General features: G+C 39.8%; 1 protein-coding gene across 3 annotated transcripts in view; it reads right to left on the reverse strand.

Annotated features, from left to right (window-relative positions):
• Positions 1–22,075, reverse strand: part of C4H4orf19 (chromosome 4 C4orf19 homolog) — a 42,041-nt gene extending 19,966 nt beyond the window's left edge. The window contains exons 1-3 of one of the 3 annotated variants that reach the window (XM_069856163.1): positions 21,910–22,075; positions 21,629–21,809; positions 2,461–2,551 (exon numbers count right to left, since the gene is read on the reverse strand). The gene's annotated coding sequence lies outside the window, so the exon portion shown is untranslated. Of the gene's footprint in view, positions 1–2,460; positions 2,552–21,628; positions 21,851–21,909 lie in introns of those variants that run through there. The other 2 variants (XM_069856162.1, XM_069856164.1) reach the window with 2 other exon arrangements.
• Between the last annotated feature and the right edge of the window lie 797 nt (positions 22,076–22,872).

Genomic DNA, 22,872 nt, shown 5'->3' on the forward strand with positions numbered 1-22,872 from the left:
ATTTCATTTTTTCTTTGATGGGAGCTGGGATGCTTATAGAATCAGCTAAAACTTTACCATTTAGATACACTCGCTCGGACCTTCTCCTTCAGATTTTCACAAACTTTGAAACTTACTGCAATGCCACAGGCATTTCTTAATATTTTAGGTATTGGTAAAGCTTCTGTTCTTCCAGGTATTTGTGTTCCAGGCTAAATGGGAAAATTCAGCAAAAGAGTTTACAGAGAGACAGATAAATTCCTTAGATGATAGAATTAGAATGAAACTACGCAGATGCTTTTTCTCCTTTGAACATATTAATATATCCTATATTTCTTGTACTGAGTGGAATGTGGGCAAATATCCATGTGGTTCTGTGTGTGCATGCAAGCCTGTAATGAGTATTAATCACCAAGCCAAGCTTATTTCTTTGAAATGGATGATGTATTTTTCTGTAGATTTTAGAATATGTGCTTTCTTTCATTCTTGGCATCTCTCTGCTCAAGTGTCAATAACTTGATAAATCTCAGTGCAGCTTACAGTACAAGCTGCAAATCAATACAGAGTTGTACTTGCACCATTTGTGAGACCTGCAGGGCTTTTTTTAATAAGAGTCAGGGTTTTGCTGGCTTTGAGCTCCTTTACAGCAAAACTCTCCTAGGATCTAAGCTAAGGCAGTTCATTCCTGAATTCAGCATCTGCAGGTAATGGGGATGTGGAGGGACACTACAAGGCAATTTCATGGTTGTTGCTGCTGGTTTCACTATGCAGTCTTTGTATATGTATTCCTTGCAATTATACCCTTCCAAATTTATGGATAAACTCTGAAAAGTTGTGATAAAATCTTACTGCTAGCTTTCAGGTTTGAAAGTATCCTTGGTTGCATAGGTTGCTGTTGGCCTACAAAGTCAAGAAGACAACGATGCATAGTGTCTGACACATAGGTGATCTTTGGAAGATTTTCTATTAAAACTCTGAAATATGTCTGAAAACTAAATGCAGATTGAGGTGGTCCAGATATCTAATGTGACTCATTGCTAAGGAGAGCCTGGGAAACCTTGATTCATTGTGTTGCTCTGTTGCCCAACAGCAAGTCACTTAACTTGTCATGTATGCTACCATTTCATATCCTTCTTGGAGTTTAATGTTTGTGCAGCACTTTGGAGATTTATAGCCCTATTCAATCTTATTATACTGTTGGGAAGGGTTGAGAATGTTTCTGTACATCTGTTAAAGGTGCTATCAGACTTTTAGGTGGAGTAAATTATAAAGCTTATGAAGAATGAGTCATTGTGTGTTCATATTTTACACAACCCTTTGCTGGGTTAGTCTTGTGTCTTTTTGCCTAAATTCTATTATTATTTTATATAGCTGTCATTATTAATTACCAAGTAGATTCTTCTATTTAATTTTTGTTCCAAACCTCTAATCTTACTTACAGTGTATTTCTGTCTTTATTAGTTTTGTGTGGCCTAAACATTTATGTATGCAGTGCAAGTAAAATGAAAAACTGAATCTATGGCCTCTTACCATGCGTTGAAAGGATGTAGATTTTATTTAACAAATGTAAAAGATGTAGTCTGTTTAATTAAAACTTACAATGCATTCTTATCTCCCGTAAATTGCTTTTGTCTGTTTAACAGATTTTGAGCAAGTAGATTAGCTAGAGGGTTTTCTTTTAATTTATAATTGGGTTTTGCTTAATTTAAATATTTTGTGAAATGTGTTTCTGTAATTCCCTGGAAATTTAAAATGAAAATGCCAAAAAGAGTTGACTGGAGTTGTAGCTGTTGGTAAATTGTAAGCTTACCCATTATATCCTGTCAAGTGATAACTGATTTCAGTGTGAATTTGTTTGATGCATGTGACTGGCTTTTGACCCAAAAGTAGGGCGTTTTTTACTTTTAGGAAAATTAAAAACAATGAATTAGCGAAACTCTTTGCCTATAATGATAAAATGAGCGCTGAAAACTCAGTCTCAAATTCTGTATATTTAACAAAGAGTATGTACTGAAGCTGGCTTTCAGTTGAGCCAGTAGTTCATTTTCTCTGTGTCAGACAGGATCAGGCATAAACCATTTTCTATTTGTTCTTAACTATTAACTATGAGTTTAAAATATCCCCTTTTCATTGTCTCTGGAGCTTTTTTCCTCTTCTGCTTGGTGAGTTTGGAACATGGATGTTAGTCCTGCAAATTACACTCAGACTTTTCAATTACATACGTAATTGTTTTACTATTGTCTTCACTTAGCAGCATTCCTTCTGGGGATTATTATGGGAAACTCAATACTTGTCTGGTGTGTAAACCAGTATTCACAAATCAAGGAATGTTGTCACATCCTGCTTGCTTATGTTGTTTAATACTTTTTGTATTGCTCTTTTTGAGACAGAAACATGAAGCCTTGCATACCCAGTCACTCCAACTTATTACACAACACAACTGCGAGTGACCTGGGACACAACCTTTGAAATATGGCTTACCATGTTGGTGTAGGTCCTTAAGGTGAGTACATAGTGTCTACATGGTTGTCATGGATCAAGGCAGCAAGAAGTTATTACATTCCAAAATAACCTGGAATTTAAACAAAACCATTAAGCTCCTATTTACACTTCCCGTTTCATTAGTTGCTGAAAAACTTGCTGTCCCTAAGTCATAGAGTAAAAATCTCAATGCAGTACCTTAAGCCTACTTTGGCATAGACCCTGGGCATGCTCCAGACCCTGGGTGTGGTTTGTGCTGGCTAAAATTAACCTTTTTGGACACTGATCAGTTATTTCCTTACTTACCTCCTAGTGCTGCTGTTGAATTCCTTTCTAGGTTTTTGTTTTAAAAAGTTGTTTGTCCTCTACTTGAAGTGCGTGTGGGGCACTGCTTTCTCTGTGCAGGCTGGGTAGATGTTGCCCCAATCCACCTATGGTTCTGTTCCATTAGAAGTTCCCACCCTGAAGTTTTCAAGCACCACACACATATTCTCTTGTATAATGTTGCATGAAGTCAACCACCTAAGAAAAGAGCCTCCCCTTGCTCTAGGGATCAAAGAGAACCAACATGTTTTACTCAAACAATACAGGGCTTATCTCTTTCTTTCCAGAATTCATAACTTGGTCTTCCAAGCTGATCTGAAGATCAGCTGGTTGTAGACATTACTTGTTTTACTTTGTTGGTCAGAAGTATGAGAACTCTAGGCTGTCCCTGAAAGTTTCAGAAAATGCTCAGCTATGAACAGTGGTTTTAGTTTATACCCTGAGATTTGCATTCCCCTCACTGTTTCCCTCCCTTCTAATAGTCTTGGTCCTGCCCCATGTGTGCTTTATGGTATTGCCCAGATAGTTTTCTCTGCTGCAAACTTTGTTGATTTTTAGCGGGGATCTGTGTGCCTTTTTGATCAGTTCAACTCATCTCAATTCAAATTTCAGTAGAACAAATTTCCAATTTCCATGCATTCTATGTGTTTCTGCCTATGTGTTTCACTACAATTGCTTACGTGTGGTTGTATTAATGTGCTCTTTGTGCAATGCAAACTGAGATGCTTTTTGTATGTGGAATACTGTATAAAATGTAAGCCCACTGCATGTGGATGGTACAACTGTGACTGACCTTGCTACAAGTGGAACCAGAGCCTTTAAAATTTTGTTGCAAGGTAGTGAAAGGGAGAACTTTTGTGAAATCAAAGCTGGATTTGAAATTCCTAAATAATTTATGTGAATGCTTGGAGTGAAGGAATAATCTTTTAAACTATAAAACTGCACGCTTTTACCCCAGGCTTTATAGAGATGAGAAGTAAAAATGTAGGTAACTATAGCTGTCTTGATTTCTTGGGGGAACTGAGGAGGGAGAGAAATGAACAGTCAGCTTTCTTTACAAAAAGCACATAGGAAATATAATCCTGTTGAGGTTAGTTTTTTGTCAGTCTTTCTTGAATTCAACAAGGATTACAAGGCTTTTTATATATTTATCAGTATGCTTGTTCTTGAACATTACAGTCCTCGGAAACATCTTTGAGATCTGACCAATATCCCTGATTTCTGTAGAGACTGATGAATAAAGGAAAATGTACAGGTTGTCTCCTAAGTGGTAAAAACAAGCTGACAAATGGAGAGATGTTGATCCACAGCTGAAAATAGGCAGTAATTGCTGGAAGAGCTGTGTGGTTTTACAAGTTGCTGGATGCATGGGCTGAAATTCCAGTTGCCACCTGTGTGAGTTTTGCTGATATTACCATAAATTGAAAATATCATGAACTGTTGGTGTGGTGGACTGTAAGAAGTTGTGTATTCAATTATGTACAAGAGATTTCTGAAGAATTACCACCTTTCTGTTAGCTAAGGCAGCTTTGGATAGCGCTGTTTAGTTGATGTTGCAGTTCCCTCTCACATGCCCATTTGTGTTTAGATACAGGTTCTTAGCTGTAGTTGTCTTTCAGTGAGGCCCCTTTGGGTCACTGGCAGAAAGAAATATTTTTATATTCTGTCTGTTCTGACACTTTTGTAGACAGTGCTGGCTACTACTTCTTCCTGGCAGCTAGTGATCATGAGCTGTTTCATATGGTAATGCTCTTGTTCCTAGCAGGCTTTCTTTGGACTTGTAATCACAACAAAATAGATGTCTTACGTTTAATGAACTGTCATACAGAATCATAAAATAATCAATGGGAGCTCCAGAGTTCATCTGGCCCAGTGTTTTACTCTGTAGAGGTCAATACAGGTCTACAGCATGGTACAAAACACCTAACACCCAGGTTTAGCTTATTAATGCATGGGAAAATTTGATTGTTATTGGCAGTATCTGCAACAGCAGCATGTGGCTCTGCTGGGCAGGTGATGTAGTGTCAATATACTCTGTCTATGTTTGTATAGTTCTTTATTAGTAAAAAAACTCCCAGAAGCCCAGGGTAAAAGTTTAGCATCGAAAACTTTCCACTGCTGTGTAACAGTTTCTTGTTCTTAACTTGAGTGTTAGATGAGTTCTGATCGCTTACCTTCAGATTTCAGCCCAAAATGCTAGTAATCCGTCTCCTGTTTAAAGAACCTAGAAGAAAAGAACATACTGGTCTATTGTGGTATATTGCTATTTGCATGCATCACTGTGCTGTGGCAACACAGAGACATTTATCTTCCCTCTAGAAGGTGGCATTTCTGGGAATTTCCCTGGGTCTGTTGTTAAAGAGAATCTTTTGTTGAAGTAGATTACATTGTTCCTCAGGTAGCACTTTCTCATTTTAAAGTTTATCTTGTCAGGGCAGACAAATAATGACTAGATACGAAACGTCTTAGGAGTGGGAAAATTTATAGCTTCATCCTACAAGTTGCTTGGGCACAGAGATGCTCAGGTACGCAGTTCCTGTGTTCCTGTAAACACTATTCATACTGCACTGAGAAACCATGACAACCTAACAGACAGTGCTCTGCATGGAGCAGCTTCCTTTTCTTTCTTTTTAGAAGATGAAGATGTACAGCCTTTTGTATGATCAGAATCTGAGAAATCAACCTACCCAGATGCTTAAAAATTAATTAAGGGGAGGAAGTGAGGAAAATGAGCTTCAGGTTCCTGCAGCTGTCAGTGCCCATAAATCAGCTCTGTTTTTCCTTTTGAAGCAGGACAAGATCATGAATTTAATTTATGGGTCTGGCTTATGCTGGAAGCACACAGTAGAGAAACTGCCATACGCACACCTTTTGCAGCTGCTGTAATCTTACAGATGTTATTGTGTATTTACTCATGAATGCTTTCCAGCATCATTGTGCTAGATACAGATGAATGCCTCAGGCAGGTGGCAAGCCAATGACTGCAGCAATCCCTTGTTCTTTGGACATCCAGATCAGAGCCATAAAGGAGCAGCAGGATAGCTCCTGGTTACTTGGTTCCACTGAGTTCTGCTTAACAAAGGCATTAATAATAGCTGCTACAGAAAACTCTAGGGGAAAACAAAAAAAAGAGTGTTTTTTGTCTGTTTTCCATGATTTGGAATAAAATTATAATACATAAAAAAATGAATAAGGTAGATTTATTCTGCCACTCTGTTCGGGGTGGGGAAGAAGGAAAAAAGCCTAGTCTTTTTAAAACTGTCCCTGAAATGGATCATCAGGATTTTCCCTGTATTGTTTGATTTTTTACTTGTATTTTTAATTCTATCTCAATATGTGCAAAGAGACACAGAAACTGTCAGCCAGGATCAGACCCCAGCTCAGGTCTGTAGTTGGCATCAGATAGAAGTTGCACAAACACCCCTTGGGGAGCTGGTGCACCTTTTACATTACATCAAACATGGCTTAAGCCTCTGAGTTTGAAAATTCTACTAAAACTTTTAAGTTTTTAAAACTTATATTTGATTTTTGCCACGTTCACTATTGTGATGCTGCCCAAAGCCTGCCTCTGTCTGGGGTTTCAAGGAGAACTGGCCCTCTAGATTTCAGAACAACATTACTAGACCTGCGGTAGGTGCATTTATGAATATTTATCTGGAACTTAAGATTCAGGGTGAGTGTTAAGAATGCAAGCTTCTGCCTATTTTAGTCAGGAAAAATTCTTAGACCTCTCTTTGTTTCCTTATCATGCTCATATCCTGACAAGATCCACAATCTTTTATTTTAAAACACTCACTCCAAAACAAGAATATCAATAACAATTTTCAGTTTAAAAATGCTGTTTCTTTTCTAGCTTTAAAAATTTCCACACACTTTTGACTCTACTGGTGCAATACTAACATCAGTAATTCTGGGGAATTCACAAACAATGCCACACACTGGGTGACTGGTGTGCTAGGTTTTTGTGTTTGTTGTAAGAGAACATTTTTTTCATTTATCGATGTGCAACAGCTCTAATCAAAAGACTTTAATAGTTTCATAAATTATTATTAAAGTTATACCTGGCAGCATTTTATAATTGAAAAAATCTTCATCAGCCCAATTTCAACATCACAACTTCCTGTGAATCACAGAATCACTGTATTGGAAAAGACCCACTGGATCGTCAAGTCCAACCATTCCTACCAAACGCTAAACCATGGCCCTCAGTTCCTCATCCACCTGTCTCTTAAATACCTTCAGGGATGGTGACTCAACCACCTCCCTGGGCAGCCTGTGCCAGTGCCCAATGACCCTCTCTGTGAAAAATTTTTTCTGATGTCCAGCCTAAATCTCCCCTGGCGGAGCTTGAGGCCGTTCCCCCTTGTCCTGTCCCCTGTCACCTGGGAGAAGAGGCCAGCACCCTCCTCTCTACAACCTCCTTTCAGGTAGTTGTAGAGAGCAATAAGGTCTCCCCTCAGCCTCCTCTTCTCCAGGCTAAACAACCCCAGTTCCCTCAGCCGCTCCTCATAAGACGTGTCCTCTAGCCCCTTCACCAGCTTCGTCGCTCTTCTCTGGACATACTCCAGAGCCTCAACATCCTCCTCCTTTTGGCTCTTATGTAGGGATGACTGAAAAAGTAAATCATCATCCCCAACTGTCTTGCTTAGGACTTGGCCCTATAAGCGTATTCCTAGGTGCCCAGTCATCTCCTTGTCTCTGTTTTCTGGCAGTGATGACGAAGAAACATCTAATTTAGCTACAAAAATTGTGAAGGTTTCTGAAGAGTGTAATGCACTGTCATAAGCACATTAGCTCTTTCAGCAAAGAGCCATGGGGTGCCTCCTGTAGAAATGGGATTTCCCTCCATTCATGTTTTTGAGGATGTGGAAATGGATGACACAAAATCACAGGCAATAATTTAGACAGTGGGAAGATATCAGACTGATTCTGTAAGTAGAAAAATCCCTTGAGGAAACACATTTTGTCTATAATTTTGTCAGAAGATTAGCGATTCAGTCAAAACCTAAGTTATATAAATGGCTTAATAGTAAAGATTGTGCTAAGAGGGGTAAGAAATGTGTTTTGCTGAAAGCTATGAAAGTTGAGGAACTCTGATGAATGGTATTTCTTTTCTTTTTTTTGAGTAGATGTAGCAGCAAACTGTTCTGAGCTATAATTAGTCGACCATGACTCTTCTATTGCAACATTTGAAGTGACTGTCTCTATGTAGATTTGTGGTTGAAAGAATCCCAATGTGCTTACCATTCATGTATATATTTGGATAACATATTCAGCTTTTAAGACCTTAGCTTCAGTGTTACTTGTTCATTATACTTAATAATGTGAATATTACACTGACAAAGAATAAACTGATGTGGAATAGAGGTGCTTCAGATGACTTTTTGAATATTCAGTGCTAGCAGGCTTGGGATCAGGTTTTCCCCATAACTTTTGTTATGTGCGTATCTATTTATTTATTTTTTCCAGCTTGCTAATGGTTAGTGTGTAGAAAGCGCTACCAATCAAAGATAGATTTCAATAACATTTCTTCCTCCAGTTAGAAAGACAAGTGAGTCACAGTGGCTGCTGCTGCTTCTTTCTCCTGCTTTTGGTAGAGTATATCCTCCTTTTGAAAATGAGTTGTTGTTGAGACAGAGGAGTCGGATTTCCTCTTGCTCAGGGACCAGGTATTGAGTGGATGGACCCTTATTTTATGATTGGTGGACATTTATGTAGCCCATCTTAATCATGTAGCCCAGTAATCAATGTAACCGGTATATGCTCGAAATGACACGTTTATTTTGTTTTGCAATTTATAATGAAAAACTTGCACCCACAGCACGAACACCCCTGCCATGTCTAGGGGATAGGGGCTGCAGTCCAGGCAAGTCTGGCTCCCAGCTTCGAGGCACCTGTATCTCTCCTGGACCACCTAATGCTGGAGAGCTATGGCTGGAGCTGGAATCAGTGAGGTGAAGTGTTAGTACAAGGCTTACTGCTTTTCCTGAAGCTTGTGTGAGGGAAGTGTAAAGCTTGTGTGAGGGAAGTGTAAAGCTTGTGTGAGGGAAGTGTAAAGCTGTCCCCAAAAGCCAGAAAGCCCCATTGCCAAAGTAGTCGACAGCTCTACCCTTTTCTCCTTCTGCTTTATGTGCAGGCAGCACACTGCATAAAACAGACCAAGACCAGACTGCAGTAGGGCACCTCCTCTGGGTGAGGATCTTAGGCATTTTTCATAAATCTTAATGTCCACATAAAGGCCTAACAGGCACATAAAATCCTGCTGAAATTAGCATCTCCTGGTCCGTTTGAAACTCCTAGCTTTAATGCTAGCAATATTTTCATCCTGCAGCCAAGTAAAAGCTCAGGGCATATCAGCAGTGAGTCCTCCAAGCAGCGCAGGCAATAGCACAGATGAAGATCTTGAAAGTCCTCTGAGCAAAGGAGGCAGTAACAAAGATGATTTTGAAAATGAAAAACATTTCCCTAATGTGTTCTCTAACAGCCTTTCAAAGTGAGTAGCAAAGATGTTTTTCAGACAAGCTACCACAATTCGACTGACCTAATTTTTATTTCTTCTCTCTCTCTCTGCTACAGAATTCCACACTGATACTAATTAACTTTCTTAATATCCTGTTATGGCTTGGGTGGGACTTGAGTTACTGCATCGTTGACTGACAGTTTGAACATAGAAAATATTCCCTGAATGGTTGTCTCGTGTGTATCCTCATCTGAGCTAAGAAAACTGAGAAAAGACTTTTTTTGATTAGGGCAGATGCAACGTTTTAGAAGGAAAGTAAATTCCATTGCAGCCTAGAACAAGTGCTACTGAGTATAACTTTATATATATAAGCAATTTATATACTTTTTTTTAAAATAGAAGAAGTAGAGTTTATAGGCCCATTCTTCTAAATTTGTATAATTTTCTTTGTGCTGACTGCTCATATTAAATGACACAAAGCTCTCACGAAACACCTATTAACTCAGTAGTGTGGATCACATCTCACAGTTAGCAGAATTGATTATACATGTAAAGCAGTTTTATCTAGAAATAGAAATTCTTACTGGGGATTTCTTCAGCAGCATCTGTTTTCTTTATTTAACTTTATTAAAAGCTGCTTTAAAATGCATTGACGACATCAACATTTGCATAAGATTATGGAGTGATTGTTCTAAGTTCCAAGCCTTCGAAATAAATAGAAGTTGTTGGGTTTTCTTTAAGCATTATATTACTTTGTCCTTGCAACTTATACCTTAATTTACTCCTAGAAGACTGACAGTCCAAGCATCTACTTAAGACTGAAGCCTTGTTCGCTCACAGAAACAGCACTGTTGTAAAGCAAGAGTAAACTAATACAGATTTTAAATCAGTACATCATTCTTATGTACAAAATTGCTTCAGCTGAATTATGCCAGTGCAACCCCACACTTTTTTTTTTTGAGCTGTGTGCATATCGGTCTTTCAATTAGTTGCTCTGAGCAATGATTTTGGAGCTGAAACAGTGCCACTGTGGCGTTTAATACAGGTTTCTTGCATCTCCTGTGCTGAGAGATGGCTGCAGTGCCCTGGTGTGAGAATGGCTTCCTAGGGCTTTGCCAGGTGTTGGTATTTATTTGCAAACTTGATAGGATCATCTTTGTGGTGGTCTTTCCCCTCTTTGAGACAGTTTTGGGGTTCTTGTACCCCTGGGAAAAATATCAGGGCTTAGTTTTTTTCCACTCCTTATCAGGCTGCTGGTTTGATTTCCAGAAAAACAAGCTTCTTTCTCAGTTTGGATCACAGTGCTGGCAAGATGAGATGGTGAAGCGACAGGGAAGTGGTTCAGTTGCTGACGGAGACCCAGATAGCTGCTAGATTCTATCAAATCCTGCCTTCTTTGTGTAAAAGAGAATTAATTTCAGATAGGATGGACTGACAAATCTGCATAAAAATGTAGCTGGTGCTTTCTTAACCTTTCTGCTATCTGATTGGGTTTCAGTCTATGCTCCTCATTGTTATGAGGTGAGGAAGGGGTCTGAAGGAATAAGGTATTCTTGTCCTTTAAAGAAAAGGTGGCTTTTTCATTCTGTGCTATCTGGCATGTTATATCTTGAAATCTTTCAAATGTATCAAACTTATATTTTTATTTTCCCTGTGGCAAAGCTTTCTTCCAGCAAAGTGACACATTGAGAGACTTGTGTTATAGTTCCTTTCACAACTAAATTTCTGTAATGCTGAACAGCCGCCAAAAGGTGGCCCTTTTCTCACCTATTCTTTGTGCTGTGCTGTATGTATTCAAAAGTAGAAAAGTATATTTGAAGATTCACAGTGAACAAAGTCCTGAAAATAAACCCCAGTCTGCTGTAGCTAGAGCTTAATCTGAGCCCATAAGGTGACAGACTGTGAATCAGAGACCTTGACGCTGGCTGAAACCATTGCATTGTCCTAAGGCAGCTGCAGTTGAGGGTGTCTCAAATGTGTCCCCTTGGGCACTGGCTCTGAGCCCAGCATCTGGTGGCCCCCAACAATACGGGGCAGGAGGGGGTTCCCTAGAGGAAAGAAAAGACAGATGCAGCTCTCTGCATATTTTCTTCTTTCTTTCTCTAACAAATGACTCTCCTTATTCAGGTGGTATTTAGTGGTCAGAAACCGACAAGGGAGTTTTCAAAACATGCCTCCTGTTCCATTTGCAGTGCTTGCACTGTTGTGACATTGTCACAACATTGCAGCAGCCTGTGCGGGCAGAAGGGAGTGAAAACTCTTCACTGCTGTTGCCTCTGGAAAGGAATACATTGTGCATAATGCTGTACAAAAGAAACAAAGCTAGGCTGATCAAGCTATTTTGAAAGATCCCCTGATATTACTTTTCCCCCCATTTTATTCGTGTTTCAGATAGGAGGAAGTTTTACAGAGTTGAAAAGTGTGGAACGCTGGGAACTCAGGTTGTCTCCATAGGCAAAGCCTATGAAGAAGGAAACAGATGGCAAAAATTTATATTAGTCAATTACTTGTGTGGTTTGGTTGGAACAATGACTGGGGAGGACAGCTTTGTGATAAAGAGGCCTGACTAACAGCCAGCAGTCTGTCTGTGACTTCCCTGCTGGTGCTGCCTGTCTATGGGACACATGTCCGGCCCAGCTCCATCAGTGGTCAAGTGCCACATCACAGCAGGACATTTCACAAAAGCCCTGCCCAGCTGTGTGGGATATTAGTGCCTGTTATATATATGAATTTGCCCTGGAAAACCTGTATAACTATACGAAGTCCTGATTCTCCTGACAGGAAAATGCTCATGGCAGGTACTCTTCTGGCTAAGCAAGGCAGCTTGACAACTAAATTGTCCAAAGCAACTGAAGGTTCACAGACCTGGTGTTGCCTTGAGGAGCTCTGGGTGAGCTCTGAGTCCACCTCATGCAGACACCAGAACCCACTGCTGCCATGGCCACATGAGGCAGTGGCCGCCACACATTGTATAATAGCCTCCTGATGTCATCCGTCACTTGGGATTGCAGATACCTGTAGTTAAGTGCCTCCTAAACCTAAAGGGATAAAAACTCAGAGCATTTATTTATCAGGCACAGTGTATTTTTTAATAAAAAGCAAGATTGGATTGGGTTATGCTTCCTTATTCTCCCTAAAGCAATCAGGTGTCAGAAGCCTGGATCCAGTATGGAACTGTCTGGGTAATCTGTAAGTGTTTAAATCAGGTATGTCTTACTAGGTGTCTGTGACAGCCTACAGGAATGAGGGCTTTATCACTTCTGGTGCCTGTAGATGCTGCTGTAACACAAACAAGGAAATGCTGCAAAAACCTGAAGGTAACCCAGAGGCAAAGCACCTACAGCCTTTTATATGTTGAAATCCTGCAGGAAGGGAGGAGGAGGCAAAAGCCCTGAAGTATAGTGGAAGCTAGGTAATTGCTCGCTGTGAATAACAAACGTTTCAAAGTCTTCCGGGCATTTTACCTGAATACTTCAAAAAGGCCTTTCAGGGAAAGCTTTGTGGCAATCAATTGAAATCTTTGCTTCCATGAAGAGATTTTCAGGCCCCCTGGAAAGCAAAAGAAATGCCTGGAGGAAGAAGACAGGTGAAGCCCAGTCTCTGTTTCTGGCATGTCTTTGTTACCAGACCTTTCAAAAGGGCTCACTGACACGGGTGGTAACTCTTGCTTATGTTGCTTTTTAGTGGACTAGAAATAGTGTGTTTCTTAGTTGGAGAAAAGTATATTGGCTCAGCGGGGACAAGATTTTCTAGGCTTTATGATGCTCTAGTCTTCATTTACCACGTAGGTATGCTATTTTTACCATGGGAGGAAAGTAGCAAAAAAATCTCTCTGTGTGGGAAGGTGGTATGGGAGGAGGGCGAAACTGGCTCTGCCAACAGGCTTGTTTCAAATACCAACCTAGAGAGAGGTTCCAGAGATTTTTGGAGATTGGGCTCCATGTGGAAGGTGGGAGGGGATTTCTGCACTATTTGATTAATTCCAAATTGTGTGGGCTTTTCTTGGCATAAATGAGTGGAGGCTTTGCCAATTTAAGCTTAATTTTCCTTCTGTGAAATGAGATACAAGAGCTGGGTGATGAGGAACTTGTGAGGATGAAGGATTCCCAAAACTACAGGGCTTGATGGAGTTAACCTTTCCATTTGCATGGGAGAAGGGAGTATGGCTTTTTTCTTCTGGGGGGAACTATATTTACTGACATAATTTCTTTTGCAAAGCTTCCAGCAGCTTTGTTCAAGAAACCCTGTATATCTCCTGGAGCACAAAGGGCTTTTTTTATGCTAGCTTTGTATACTATGCTCCTTACCAGGGGTGCCATGGAGATGAGGAAAACCAAAACAACCTGAATAAAGTACAGATCCTGCAGGGTAACAATAGAGACTCGCACAGATTGGGAAACAGAAGGCCAGACCTAGAAAACAGGTGGCTCTTGATGGACTCAGTCCTTGGGTTAGGGAATTTGTGGCAGTATCTGGGTAAGCTGTTCAACTGCATTCGTGCTGCACAGTGAGATCTGCGAACAGAAGAGTATTGCAGGCTATAGGAATGTGAGGTAAAGTAGAATTGCACAGGCCAGAAAAAAAATCTGTTTTACTGAACAAAGAAATCTCAGTCTACGATTAACTTTATTTCATGTCAAGAGTAGAACATGCAAATCTAGGCTCTTTCATAGCACGATACTGAACAATAAAAGCCTTGTAGCACAGACAGCATACCACTACTGGATTATCTGCCCTAAATGTACTTTAGAGAAATTCAGTCAGGTTTACTTTATCCTAACGCTCATTTAATGCAGCTGTTACAGCAGTGCAAACCTCAGATTTGCAATAAACCATGCTACTGGGGCTCATCGCAGATACTGGCCTTATGAAACAGTTTTTTGCAGCTTTGTCTTTTTACATCAAGCTGAAATGATAGAAAGAATGGAGAAGAATTTCATAAATTTAGAATAATTGATTGTTTACAGACTTCAAAATGGTGTGACAAAGGCAATTTAACATGTTTGGCAGCTTAACAGGGTAAGGCAACTCAAAAGCTTTGGGAGGAAAGCATGAAACTTTGGGTCCTTGAAGGGCAAACAGAACCCACAGAAGAAAGAGTAGATGTTGGTTTCCTTGTTTCAAAAGAAATTTAGGTTGAAACAGGAAAAAAAATGTATTTTGTGTTGCTGGCAGACTGGAAAATCTCTTGGGAAGAATTCAAGTTATAACTGGATCTTCAAATTGGAATGTAATCACAAGGAAAAAATACTGACATCTGTTTATATAAATAGATTGAGATTGCAAGAGTTATCTTCTTGGTTTGTTACTGCTAGCCCAAAGTGAATCCTACACAGAGGAGTAGGTATGACCCACAAAGCACATGCTATAAATTCATAATTTTGCCAAAACATGTATTTTCCTGAGAAAACTGGAAGAGAACATCATGAATTAACAACTTGGCCTCCAGACCAAATTCATGGCTGCTAGCAGGTCTGAGAATCAGAAGGTTGTGTACAGGGCACAGTGCTTGGTCTAAGGCATACACAGGAGAATGACACATAGTGGGAGTGGAGTTTATTTTGTGAGCAAAAGGGTAATATTGTTAACTTATGTCAGAAGAGAGTAGAAAAGCAGAGGATTATTTGGGCCATAGGTACAAAGTACGGTGAAAATGGATAACAAACCTTTTTAAAACAGAAAAATACAGAGAAGACTAAATGTCACACTCAAAAATTTTCAAGAAAAGGACTGATACAATACCTTAATAAAGACCCTTTTATTTCATGTGACCATTTTCTCTTACATGAGTTCCTTTTCAATCAAAGGGTTTTTGCTTTTCTTTTAAAAACAGCACTTAGGTTAATGTATAAAGCATAGAGATAATTTAATCTAGAGGTGTTTAGAGTGCCTGTGAACTTTTCCATTTGGTTGTTTTAGATCAATATGCTTCACAGACATTGCATGGTGATGGGTGGCTAAGGGAATGATTAAATACGATGATTTTATGAACCAGAGCAAAGAGTTTTTATGTTATAATTACAATAATTATTTCTCAGCACAAGTCAGATCCAAAGTATTAACTGCCACATTAAAAAGGTCCAAACGTGGCTAGGATATGGTAATGGTGAGATAGCAGTGAAATACAGCTCCATTTCTGTTGTATTATTGAATTGCTTATCTTGATTGTATTTGCAACCTTTTTCAGTCTCTCAGCAGAACAAAACTTGAAAGCTATAGAAAAGTATTCATTGTCTTAAAAGATTTAGTGTTGTCTGGCATTGAGCCAGTTTAGTAATCCTTTTTTTTCCTTTCTTTCTTTTTTTTTTTCTTTTGATCCAGTGCAAAAGAATGGGTGGTATTCACCAAAATTATCAATGAAAATTGCACAATTCAATCTGATTTGTGGGACTGTATTTTGACATTGGAGAAGCTCATGGGTATGCTAACAACAGGCTCTTCATTTCCAGCAGCACTCCTCGTTGCAAAGAACATATGTCGTGGTTATAAATGGCGTGTCTCAGGTAGCTCTATCATAAAGCAAATACCTGCTGCCTGTGCACTAGAACTTTTCTTATTGTCAAGTCTGACATATTGCCCCATAACAGGAAAGTTACTGACACTGGGTTGGATTTTTAAAGGGTGTGTGGGTCTCTAGGGGCAGGTTTGGCATTTAGAGCATTTGGGAGACTTTGGATTCAAATTCTGCCTCCTGCACGGAGCCACAGGGCTGATTTAGCTCCTTGCATCTCAAACATGGCCTTCCCCACATGCAAAATGTGGGTAAAAATATACACGCTGAGTTAAATAGGCGCTCTCTCACTCTCTCAGGAGGAGAGTCCAGCCACATTGATTTCAGTAGTGCCACTGTAAAGCTTTATTGTGGAAGCATGGCAGAGAAATGAAACAAAGCTAGGACTGTGGTTTGATGAATATTTGGGCTGTGAAAGGAGCAAGCTGGCCTTCCCTAGCATCTAGCTCTTTGTCCTTTGCTTTGCTCTGTTTTGATAAACTGTCATTAAGGTTTTTTGATCATCTGTGCATTAGCAAATCCATATGTTTGTACTCTATACAAGCATAAAATGAATGGAAATGTTTTTATAGAAGGTAATTAATTGGATAATTGCACTGATCATTAGTTTTTAATGTATATTGGTAAATATGGATTAGCCTTTTAGCAATCTGTATGCATTCATTCAAAGCAACGGAAAGTATTCCCAAGTGATTTCAATTTAAAAAGAGATGTTAAGGGGAGAAATTGGACATTGCACATGGCTATAGTATCTCAGGCCCCTGGAGGCCTTCAGTTTAGGGCTGATGACTCTTGCTTTTGTTTAATTTACATTGCAAATGAAGTCTTATGGTAGTTTTGGTCTTTATCCACATTTGCCTCTGAAACAGTGCCTGGCAGTTGCATCTGTATCTTTGCTGCACAGACATTGCCTGTTAATTACTAATGTTCAGTGGAGACATACACATACTCTGATAACAGAAATGCAGGGCTGATATCAAGCCGTGCAACATCTGCTAAATTCACATGGGGAAAGGGAATATGAAAACAAATACACAAAGGGCACAGCTACTGAGATGGTAAATATTGTTTTTTCCATGCCACACCCAAATACAAAATAAAGACAGAGGCGCTCTTAACAAAGCTTTCTTCAGGTTCCCGACAGCTGACAGTGACTGCTTGTTTTCCACTGACCTCTAAATGAGCAAGATTGCCAGCTTGCTTAAAAAGCCTGAATTTGCCTGAAACCTTATCTACTTATGATCTACTTCTAATAAAAGAAGGATAGAAGAATAGCTACATGTAAAACAGTAGTGTTAAAATCATGCAAATGCAATCACTATCAAGCTTGTAGGCCATAAGAGGAGTAAGAGCTGATAATACTTCTTTTTGGAGGAAAAAGGAATTAAAACTGCCTGTAATGTGGAGCAATATGGATTTGGTAGCTGGGCAAGAGGAGGTGCAGGCGAGGGCTGGCTGGAAGTTACAGTCCTGGAGCTGGGAGGTGCCTTGTCACGCAGGCTTTGCTGAACCCCAGCACCTGTAGGAGGGAATGCGCAGCCCAGAAGGGAGAGGATGAAATTGTTGGGTGGCTGTGTCCGCGCAGAGGTGATGTTTTCTGCATCCTAGCCTATTGCACAAAGCTCAGATGCTTAATGAGTTAGATAAAGCTGGACTCTTACAAATCTACTGCTGCTAAATGTTGCAAAGTGACTGTGGGATGAAGGGGGAAGTGAATGTAATGAATACAGTTTGATCAATGAATACAGTCCTTGCAATAAGTACAGTGATAGGTGATCAGAGGAGGAAGAGGCCCACAGCCTGGGTGGGTCCTCAGGACTCTGAAGTGTGGCTCCATGCTACTTTCTGTTACATTCCCTGCCTCTCCTGCCTTAAAGATGCCTTCAGAGACTCTGCACTGAAGTATTTTGCAAGGGAGGATCATTAATGACAACCTGTCTGGGGAAAGTGCCTTAACATCCAGTTGCACCTGTCCTGAGCATGGGCACTGGGCAGAAGTGAAACAATCTGGTTTGATATGTCATCTGGAGAGCTTCTGTGACAAACCTGTGCTGCTGCCATGCTGATGTTTCTGCTGACAACAGGGTGCTGGGTAGCACTGGCACAGCTTGCATCTGGCTATTCATTTTTCTCCTGGCCTCTGTTGACAGAGCCAGGGTTTGATACTGTGTCCTCTGGATCCTGTATGAGAAGTTCCTAAGGTGGACCTCAGGATGAAAGGCTCTTCAGTCATTGGGAATGTGTTGATCTTAACATGGGATACTCTTGTCCTTGTACTCAGCTCTTTTAGAAAACCAGATTGCCTGCTATAGCAAGGCATTGGACCTCATTTATGTAAAATCAGACAATTAACTGTTATATTGGGGAAATGATGCAAAATTGAGCCAGGCCCAGTTGCTAACACCAAGGAAAGTAAGCCCCGAGGAGATAGCTTACTCATCCCTGCCCCAAATGGAAAAGTAACTTATGTGAATTAATAATGTAATATTCAAACAGAAATATTTTTCTAGCCCCAAAGTACCTGTGGCTTTGCAGCAAACATCTATGATTAAAGTGAAAAACTGGAAGTTAAATAAACTTGTACAAAAACTGCAGACTGAAAAACGTCACTCAGAAGAGAAAACTTGACCCTTCCCGCCCCCCCCCCGGCTTCCTTCTGGAAGTGATGAAATGTTTAGTTTCCAAACAATGTACTCAGCTCTTAATAGAATTTTAAAGTTTCTCTAGGTGAAAGTAACTCAGAGGAGAGCTTACAGGAAAATTGCTGCCTTTCCTCCCCCTTTCTAATAATCCCTTTTGACCTTTCTACTGAAACTCATTTATGTTGTCCATTTTTGATATCAAGGTTTCAATAGGTAAAACTATGTCGTGTTTTATACCTATTCTTCTTAGTAATACATCCTCTTTGGCAGCACTCCCCTCTTGCTCAGCAAAAATCAACAATTTCCATGCATCATTGCTTGGCTGTGAAGTTTTGCTTCTCTAGCATGATACATTGCTAAATGAGGTGCTCCTGGTTAAGGAGCTTTGGAGATTTTGCCGCTTGCTCTGCAGAAGCTGTGCCTTCTCCATGACCACTTTTTTCTGTGGAAATCGCAGGCCTACTCTGCTGACAGGTGACTGTATATAATCCTTAGATAAACAGAGCATGACAGAAGAATTATAAGTTCCAAAGAGATGTTTAATGACTATATTTTGTCATGTTTCAGCGAGTTGTGTTGTGATCCCCCCCACCCCAAGCCTTTTGTCAGCTGGTATCAGTGGAAGATGTAGACAATGCTGAGGCTGTGTTTAACCAGATACTGTACAAACATAGCAAAAGACCGTCCCTTCCCGAAAGATGTGAAGAAATGCTTTTGTTCAAGCAAAGCCTCAGAGCAAATACTTACTTTAAGAAAGTTTGTTTCTTTGAGATCAGATACAAACAGCTCTGCGGTTGGAGAGGGTCTTGCACTCCCAGATGTTAACCTTGCACAGTGACCACTATTGACCCAGCTTTCCAAGGAAGCCACAGTTCCCTATACTTGCAGGGTTTTCCCCGTCTTCCCTCTTATCTAGAGCTGCCAAAAGTCACTAGATTGATGAATTTCAGTGTTGGCCTTAAATCTAGTACAAGATTCCTGAGATTTGCAAGCATTTTTGAAGATCTAGATTGGCTTTTGACCAGTTCTTGTCTTAGCTCTGATTTTGGGGTAAAGAAAAAAACTATTCCAAAATTCTTATTTTTATGTTTTCTTGATTTCCCTCAAAATCCAAATGAAAAAAAAAAACAAATAATTCCTCCTGGATTTCCAGTAATCTCAGTTTCCAAGAACTTCTCTTTTCTTGTTTATTAGCAGCAAGTATTTGATTTGTGTGTCCTCTCCATGAAACTGTATTACATTTGAGTGTACATTGATATGACAAGAGAACAAGAGAATAGGTCAGATTATTCATAGAAAAACAAAATAATGGTTAAAACAGCAAATTCCTGTAATGAGTGTAAAATTGTGGGTATAAAGAACATCTGAACTGCTAGAGAACTAGACTGTTAATACCTCATTTGTATTCCTTTCTTTAGGAGAGGAGTTACTGCTCCCTCTCATTCAATGGCCCATTTGTCTTTCTGGTCACAGAGTAACTTTAGTGTTACCTTCCACCCTACAAAAATAGTTTGCGTAATTAACATTCAACAAATTTAACTACTGAACTACTAAGTGCTGGTTTATCATGACACACCCGATTTGTACAAACATTTCTTAAAAGAGACTGGCCTTGGCAGGCTTTTCCTAGCATGTTAGGTGAAATGTTTCTCCTCCGTGAAAGCCTGGGTAACAGGATGGCTATTTATTTGGGAGGTGGTGCTTTCCCCACACTCCCTTAAGATTTAAATTTAGCTTAGCTGATAAGCAAGCCCCTTATCTACAAGAGTTTCTAACCAGATTTTTGTAAATAATTTAAGTTCAGAGGTTAGTTGTAGTAAATTTGGAACAGTTCTTTTGAAGCGTAGTGGTTTCTTGCTATATTCCCACCAGTGTGGTTGTGAGCTCCACTGCTGGGAGGTTAGGAATACAATTAGTTAGATAAAAAATATTGTATTTTTTCAGGCTGAACATGCTAGCCCATACTAGGATCTTGGCCCATCTCAACATTAGATGTACTGTGTTTTGAGATAAGCACACTGAAAGTGAATGATAATATTATTTTTTTTAAGCACTACTCATAAACTTGTTGGGATGCTTTTCTTTTTCCCCCTCTCTCTCAAAGAAAGTTGAGAGCTTATCTGAAGCAAGATGCTGTAGGTATTTTCCACTTCTTTTTAATATCCCCTAGCATTATGCGGGAAGAAGAGAAAGAGATGGATTTTACAGAATAAACTCGGGAAAAAATACATTGCTTGGACTGACCCTGCAACCATTGTAGGAGTAAAACAATAAATACTGCTTGCTGCTTTTATGCAGTGGGAATCCTCAGGGGGTGGAAATCTTATGATGCACTATAGATCTTTCAGTAAATATGGATTATATAGCTCTGTAGAATGTAGTATCTAACCAAATTCCTATGAAGGGATTAAAGTGCTGAGTATTTAAAACACTGTCTGAAAACAATTACAATTTAAAGAAGAACTGTGATGAAAAAAAGATCTTTGTGATAAAAACACTACTGCTGTACCCTGGAAAAATCCTTCAGCACAAGTTAAAAAGAAATGAACTTCTGCAATATTGCCAGCAATTGTCAGTGAAACTTTATCACTGCATGTAATAATGGATATGCTTTAATGTAATTTAAATTTTTGATTAACTGCCTTTTAACTGACTTTCCTTCTACTCGCTGTTTTGTAATTTTTTCTCCCTTTTTGGAACACTGTAATACTCTCCATCTGCCTTTCATTTGCTTCTGTAAAATTATTTTTTGCATGCACTAAATTCTAGGAAGGGAAATCAGATATTGTGTATGTTCGGTGAAGAAGCCACATCTGTTAAAATACACTGTGAGTGAAGTGACTGAAACAATGTGCAATTCATGGTAGAAGGAAAGTCACAGGAGTTCTCAATCCTTTCGTTTCTGACATTGATGACACATTAACTCCCATTCACCCCATATACTTTAACACAATCATTTCAGTAACTAATAAATCTTTAAAAATACTTTTTTAAACAGATTTGGCTTAAAAAATTATTTTGTTTGCATTTCTGCTGAGCAAACGGTGTTTCTGAGCATAAAACCAATACTAACTCTGCAACAGGTGGAACAGTGAGATCGGATATTTTCAGCATAAAACTATTAGACTATTCTGAAAACTTAAAAAGAAAGAGGCAGCAATATATGCCCTGTAAACAGTTTCTTATCAAAGCACAGGGTTGCAAGTTTAAAGGAAGAAGAATTTTTCCTACCTGTGGCTATTGTGCAGATCAGGAAGTGTAGCTTTCTTCGGATTACAATCTTCCATGGCTTAGCTTGGCTTCTGCATTTGAATGTTAAATATGTAAGAATGCCTTGTTTAGCTTGGGAGTTTGCATGACCTCTTAATGAGACGCTGTAGTTAGTGTCATTGGGTATTAAGGCATCATGTGACTGTAGATGAAAATAAAGTCCTTTAAAGTTTGCATTTAATACTTCCTAGAATCTGTAACCCTTTACCTGCAAGCTACATAAAAAACCTGTTAGAGCTCACCATTTCCTGGTCAGTGATGGTAAAAGCAGAAGGGAAAGAACACGTGGCAAATAATTCCTTTTCCTCCGGGACAGTTGCTTACAAGAACCACAACCAAGTCCAAGCCTGTCAGTGTTTGAATGATGTCATTTGCATATTCTTGAAATTAAATCTCCCCTGCCACAAACAGCGCTGGAAGGGTTTGGCAGAAAGTTTCTCTGTTACATCAAGCAGTTTTGCCCAGCAATGACATCTAATCCTTGATGTTTTGGGTGATGCTCGGTGGAGGAACTATGCTGGTGTATTTGCAGGCATCACCTCATGATTACCTGTTGCTGACTTTCCTGGAATCATTTTGGTGAGGGTGTGGTGTTTCTGAAACTGATATGAAAGTTTGGCTGCCACCAACTAGTTAGGAGAGTGTTCCCTATGCAGGAGGAGAGATTTAACACAGGCAATATCAGCAAGCCAGGTATTTCCCAGCTGTAATCCTTAAAGTATATTGATGTACCTGCAAACTGTAAAAAATATGTCCTGGCAGGAACTGGCACTAACATTGCATCATCTAAATGCATGTGTCACAGCTCAGGGTTCTAAGCAGAGCCGACAGAGCCTACGTGGTAGTACTTTGGAAATGTTCTACTAAATCTTTTCTTTGTTTGTGGCGTTAAGCCTCAAGGAAACAGTTATGCGAGGTTCAGCTGCTGTACGAGGTCTGCTGTTCTCACCCTAAGCAATGTTGGATTCGGGGTTACATCCCTGCCTGGTGAGGGGGTGCTGGAGTCTCACTTGCCTTTCTCATCCAAAACAGCCTCCTAAAACTCCACAGGTTTGCCCTGTTGTGTTTCCCCTCGTGCGGGCTGCAGTGAGCTAAAGATGAGCCTGTCCCACTCATTTCAGCTGAGGGCAGGTGTGCGTTCCCGCGCTGGAGCAGCGCATGGGGTGCCAGCAAACTAATGCATAAAAGCTGCTTTGGATATGCTT

This window comes from Phaenicophaeus curvirostris, chromosome 4 (assembly GCF_032191515.1).
Source record: "Phaenicophaeus curvirostris isolate KB17595 chromosome 4, BPBGC_Pcur_1.0, whole genome shotgun sequence".
NCBI lineage: Eukaryota > Metazoa > Chordata > Aves > Cuculiformes > Cuculidae > Phaenicophaeus > Phaenicophaeus curvirostris.